This window comes from Suncus etruscus, chromosome 13 (genome assembly GCF_024139225.1).
Source record: "Suncus etruscus isolate mSunEtr1 chromosome 13, mSunEtr1.pri.cur, whole genome shotgun sequence".
Taxonomy (NCBI): Eukaryota; Metazoa; Chordata; class Mammalia; order Eulipotyphla; family Soricidae; genus Suncus; species Suncus etruscus.
In genome coordinates this window covers 99,876,890-99,882,825 of record NC_064860.1, presented here as the reverse complement: position 1 = coordinate 99,882,825, position 5,936 = coordinate 99,876,890, and the positions used below count along the sequence as shown (strand labels likewise).

Below are 5,936 nucleotides of genomic sequence, written 5' to 3'. Positions count from 1 at the left end.
AGACATAGAAAAGAGAAAGCAAGAGATGGAGGAGAAGCCATATCCTGGTGTTTTTGTGCTCCTGGTCTTGGTTCTGGGATATCTAGAATGCAATGATGACCCTTTAATTAAGATTATTTTTTTGATTACTTGAGGTAACTAAATTTACTTTCTAAGTATCGTACCCCAAAGAGTTAAAATATAATTCTCAAGCCCCTGCAACCTGTCTCCAACTATTTACTGGCATGTGCCTTGCATAAAGAGTGATACCTTGCCTTGGCCCAAAATAGTCCGTACACATTATGCTCCTATGCAATAACCCATGAGGCAACCATCTTTTTTTAAAGGTGGGTAGTATGCATTAGGTGAAGGTTTTCTTTTAAAAAATTGTTTTAGTAGGAAGGGTTCATTTATAAGATATCCAAATCATGGGTAAACCTTAGCAATGACAACAAAACAACATCAAAAAATGCAGAGGAGAGAGAAACAGAAACTTCCTCAAATAATACATACAGCAACATGTATAAGAATAATGTTCTTCATCAGGGGAATACAAATCAAACAATAATGAGATATCTGTTCACATCAGTGAGACTGGAACACATCACAAAGAATAAAACAAGCAGTGTTAGACAGGAATAACAGCACAGCTGTAGGGCATTTGCCTTACATGTAGCCAGCCTGGGTTTGATCCCTGGCATGCCATATGGTCCTCTGAGCTTCCCAGGAGTGATTTCTGAGCACAGAGTCAGGAGTGGGAACCGCCACTGTGGCCCCAAACAAAGAAAAGCTGTCTTATCCACAAAACCTAAAAACCCATCAAAATGGGGAGAGAGAATGAACAGACACTTCTCTAAGGAAGACCAACAGATAGTCAACAGGGACATGAAAAAATGCTCATCATCACTTACCATTAGGAAAATCCAAATCAAGAGAACAATGAGATATCATCTTACATAAGTGAGGATGACACATATCAAAAATACTGGGAACAATCTCTGTTGGCGAGGATGTGGTATAAAAGGAACTCTAATCCATTGCTGATGGGAATGCTGCCTGGCCCAATCCCTGTGGAAAATAGTAGGGAGGGTTTTGAGTAAACTAAAATTTGAGCTGCCACAAGATGCAGCGATCCCTCTTTTAGACATCTACCCCAGGAGAGAAAAACATTCATCCAAAAGGATGTGTGCACACAGTTCTTATTGCAGCACTCAGTACAATAGCTAAGACTTAGGATCAACTATATGGCCAACAACAGACAAGTGGAATATGAAGATGTGGTATGTATACGTATATATAAAAAGGAATGCTACATAGCTGTAAGGAATGATGCAATCGTGCAATTTGCAACTACATGAATGGAACTGGAAACTATTATTTTAAATGAAGTAAGCTATAATATGAAGGAGGATAGGTACAGAATAATATTACTTATATGTGATATTTAGAATAACTTCATGAAGAAATGCAGTGTTTCAAGTGGGAGTTGTCTTGAACACCCTTGGCCCCGGAGTATAAAGGAGAAGGAAAGAAACTGAGTGAAGGAGGAGAAATACAAATATGGGAGGGTGGGGGTGAGGGGACAAGCAGTCACAGGTGCATTTGGTGGTGAAAAAAAAAGACAGAACTAAATATCCAAGCCAAAGTCAATATCAATGAAATGAAGGAACCCAAACTTTAGCAATCTAAACTTGAAATGGGCTTTTTATACTGACAGGGAGTGCAGGTAGGGAATGCACACTGGGAACTTTGACGGAGGCAGGTCAACTTTGGTGGTTAGAGTGTACGATGATGACTCATTGTATGTCTGACACCTAACTATGAAAAACTTTATGTCACAATTGTGTTGATAAAGTAAAATTAAAAAAATTTTATGCTCACTTTGGCAGCACATATACTAAATTGGAACGATACAGAGAAGATTAGCATGGCCCCTGTGCAAAGATGAGATGCAAATTCATGAAGCGTTCCATATTTTAAAAATTTTTTAAAAAATTAAAGGTATTAAAAAACTTTTAAAAAAATTTTAGGGTGGGGTCAGAGAGGTGGCACTAGATGTAAAGTGCCTTGCAAGTGATAGCCTATGACAGGCCGCAATTCCATCCCCCGGCATCCCATACTGTCCCCCAAGCCATGAGCAATTTCTGAGCACATAGCCAGGAGTAACCCCTAAGCATCAACAGCTGACAAAAAGTGTCAGGTGTGGGGAAAGGGAGTTTTCATTTACAGTTGGCGGGAATGTTAACAATTCAAGCTCTTCTGGAAAGCAAATATGGATACTTCTTGAAAAATTAAGAAATGTTCCAATATGAACCAATAATTTTACTACTGGGCACCAACCCCATCAGCCCAAAAATGGTACTCAAAAGCATTTGTGCTCCTATGATCATTGTAGCACTATTCACAATAGCCAAATCTAGAAACAACTTAAATGTCTTAGAACAGATGATTGGACAAAGAAGCAATGGTACATACACATAATGAAGTACCGATCAGCTAAAAAAAAAAGATGAAATCATGCAACTTAAATGTATATGGATATATGGGGGGTTATGTTGAGATGAGACAGTAAGAAAGAGAAACATAAAGAATAGTCTCTCTTAAGTGTGGTATGTCAAAAGCCTTAGTAAGGGAAAAACAAAAGACCTAGAGAAATAGCAGCTAAGAAATGATCTACATAATGAAGCTCACCAGGATAGTGGGAAGAAAGGAGCAGGAGAGGGGGAAATTTGAAGACAATAGTGGAAAGAAATGTTGGGGTGGTAGTGTTGAAATGCTTAAAACCCTACCATGGTAATATTGTAAACTGTAAATCACAGTGGATAAAATTAAAACACTAATTTTATTTTATATTACTTAAAAAGAAGATATGACTAAAATCAAGTAATAATCACATTGTCTGATGAATACTATTTTATATAAAAATATTAATCTACCAAATCATACCAAATAGTATTATTCTCCTTTCAAAGAGCACAGAAAAGCCCATATTATTAATTCATGTGTCTTCAGAAATTCAGAACCATGACTGGCATATGGCAAATGCTTAACATTTTGTGAATGAATGAGCCAATGTGATAAAAAAAAATTGTCAACTCAAAAAAATTAAAGAAGCTGTAAAAGGTTTATAAATTAGCTCCAAAAACTTCCAACCTAACTTTAGTTTTAAGCATGCGATTCAGTCCAAGAGACGTTAGACTGGCCACACAGGTCCCTGGGGAATGATTGCAGAAGTCCATTAAACAATACTTGGTAACTGTAGGAAACTAAAGGAAGAACTTCTCCATCTCTAGTAATCAGCCACATTCTCCTGGACTGAAGTGAGCACATGACTCTAATGTAGGCAATAATGTCTCTGCCTAACTACTGTTCCCCACTCAAAACAAAGGTTATTTTTGGGCCAGATGGATGAACCAGACAGGCAAGTTGAAGGAAAAACAGAGTTGAAACCTTGATATTTATGCTACTGATTTTTGTGTTCTCTCAACTCTTAGAGTTTCCCCCATCTTCTTTACTGGCTGTGAGAGCAGAGATTCTATTTCTTGTTTCATCACTTTGAAGTGGGTTTCTGATAGACAACCTTAAAATTCCTCATGAATTCAACAGTCATCTTTTTACAGGAATTATATATGATTACTAAAGCTCTGCCTCAGAAGACAGCTTTCAAATGCTATACTTTCCTTCCCTCCTCTGCCCCATCAAACACCATTTGCATGTTACTTGCCTTCTGGCTGAAGTTGATACCATATGACTCAACCAAGAAAAGCTCTAGAGTAGGGGTTAATGCTTTATTAAAGATGATGGGCATACCCGACAGTGCCAGGGAACAAGGCATTGCTGGGAATCAGACTTGGGCATCTTGCATGCAAAGTGTGGAACCTTTTGTGTCATCTGTCCTATACCATAAATGTATTTATCAAACTCCCAGACATGGTACTAAGTGAAAAAATGAGCTAGAAAAATTTTGTGTGATAAAGTGTGTTTGTTTATTTATCTGTGCGTCTCCAACACTGCTCAGGGGACACCACTGGTTGTGTTCAGAAGTTATCCTGGTAGTCCTGGGGGGAACATTTGTGGTGGCTGGATTCAGTCATATTCTTAGTGGCATTCTAGGCAAGACAAGCAAATTAACCTTTGTAGTATTTCTCTCCAAGCTCATAAAAAATCCAGATTTACTGGAGTGGAGACACACATGGTGATAAAACCACAACATAAAAAAAAAAAAAAACTGGGGCCGGGCGGTGGCGCTGGAGGTAAGGTGCCTGCCTTGCCTGCGCTAGCCTAGGACGGACCGCGGTTCGATCCCCCGGCGTCCCATATGGTCCCCCAAGAAGCCAGGAGCAACTTCTGAGCGCATAGCCAGGAGTAACCCCTGAGCGTCACAGGGTGTGGCCCAAAAACCAAAAAAAAAAAAAAAAAAAAAAAAACTGAGGATAGAGGTACTCTTGAATGTTGTATGATCTTGGAAGGCAGGAATATTCCACGGTTTATCCCTGCTCTTCCCTCTAGTGTGTAGGCATGTACACCCTGATATTAAGTGAATAAAGAGAACTAAATGAAAAGAACAACCCAAAGAAAGACACAAGGAAACAGTCTCAGAGTTGCCTATTTGTGAGAAGTAGGAGTGGGGTCAGGATTACAAAGGGATGAGAGGGAGCCTGAAGACCATTTGGTTTATCTGCAGCTTTTGAGTATGTGTCCACCTACCTTTAAAAGAAAAGGAATAAGAATAGAACAGGAGCCAGAATGGTGGCACAAGTGGTAGGGTTTTGCTTTGCACATGCTAACCTAGGACAGGCAGTGGTTTGCGGTTTTATCCCAGCGGCCCATATTGTCCCCCAAACCAGGAACAATTTCTGAGCACATAGCCTGGAGTAACCCCTGAGCATCACCGGGTGTGGCTCAAAAAAAATAGGAAAACAGATCTCTCAACCTCAAAATAGTTTGGGGGAGTCAAAGACAAGTCATGGGAAGTCCTTCACTGATACCACACTTTATTTAAGGAAGAAGAAGCTACTGATGGCTGATGAGCAATGCTTGCCCCCACTTTCCCAGGATTGAAAGTGTTTCTTCCCTTCTGCTTGCATCAATGTAGGGTTTATCAGCTCCTGGCTATTAGTATGTCTGGGACTGGGTATTTCCTTATACAAGCAAACCAGTACCCTGAAGAGCATGGTCTACTATCTGGGAAAATTTGAGGACACAGACTTTCATCCCTATCACCTTGTCAACCTCATGGGAGGCCACTGCAGCTATTGATCATAAAGTTGATTACATTTGGAAATAGTGAGTGCTCTTAGAAACGGAAAGAACCTGCGTATTTTATTTAGGCACATTCCTATGACAACAAACATTCTTCTACTTCTAGCACAGTTCCCAATGTCTAATTTTAGTGCTTTCTTCAAAAGGCAAGGTACAGAGTAAGATAATTACTTCTATCTTTGGCAGAGAATGCAGAATTTATTATTTTGACCAAGAATTAGAATATTAAAGTGTTTCTGCTTAGATCAACAGGGCAGAGGCAGAATTCCCACCAGGCTGGTTTCTGAAAACCTGTTTTCCACTCTTTTATGACCTCCCTTCCACGGTGTGGTTCCCAAAGAAATCTTACTTGATCTTCAAAACTGAAATCTTGGAATTATGTTTAACTTCATTTACCATGAATTGCATGTTTACTTCCCCCACATTTAGATGTAGAAGACTAGTACCCAGTGTGGCCTATGGGACATGATTATTTGAGAGGAATATCATGAGCCAGATGAGATTTGCCCTCTCTGTTCTCTGTCTTGAAAGGATGCAAGAAGAAATTGGTTCATCTCACTTGAAACCAGAGCAACTATCTTGAAGCCACCTAGACTGGTGATTTGTTACACCATCTCCACTAGGCTAAGACACCATTTTATGGAGAGTAAAATTGAGGCTCAGAGCTAGTTTCTAGAGGCAGCATGAGAGTGTGC

General features: G+C 39.6%; 1 non-coding gene across 1 annotated transcript; it reads left to right on the top strand.

Annotated features, from left to right (window-relative positions):
• Positions 1 to 1,852: 1,852 nt before the first annotated feature.
• LOC126026775 (U6 spliceosomal RNA) lies at positions 1,853 to 1,958 on the top strand. The gene has a single exon (XR_007501996.1). It is a non-coding gene; the product is annotated as a U6 spliceosomal RNA (small nuclear RNA).
• The last annotated feature ends 3,978 nt before the right edge of the window (positions 1,959 to 5,936 follow it).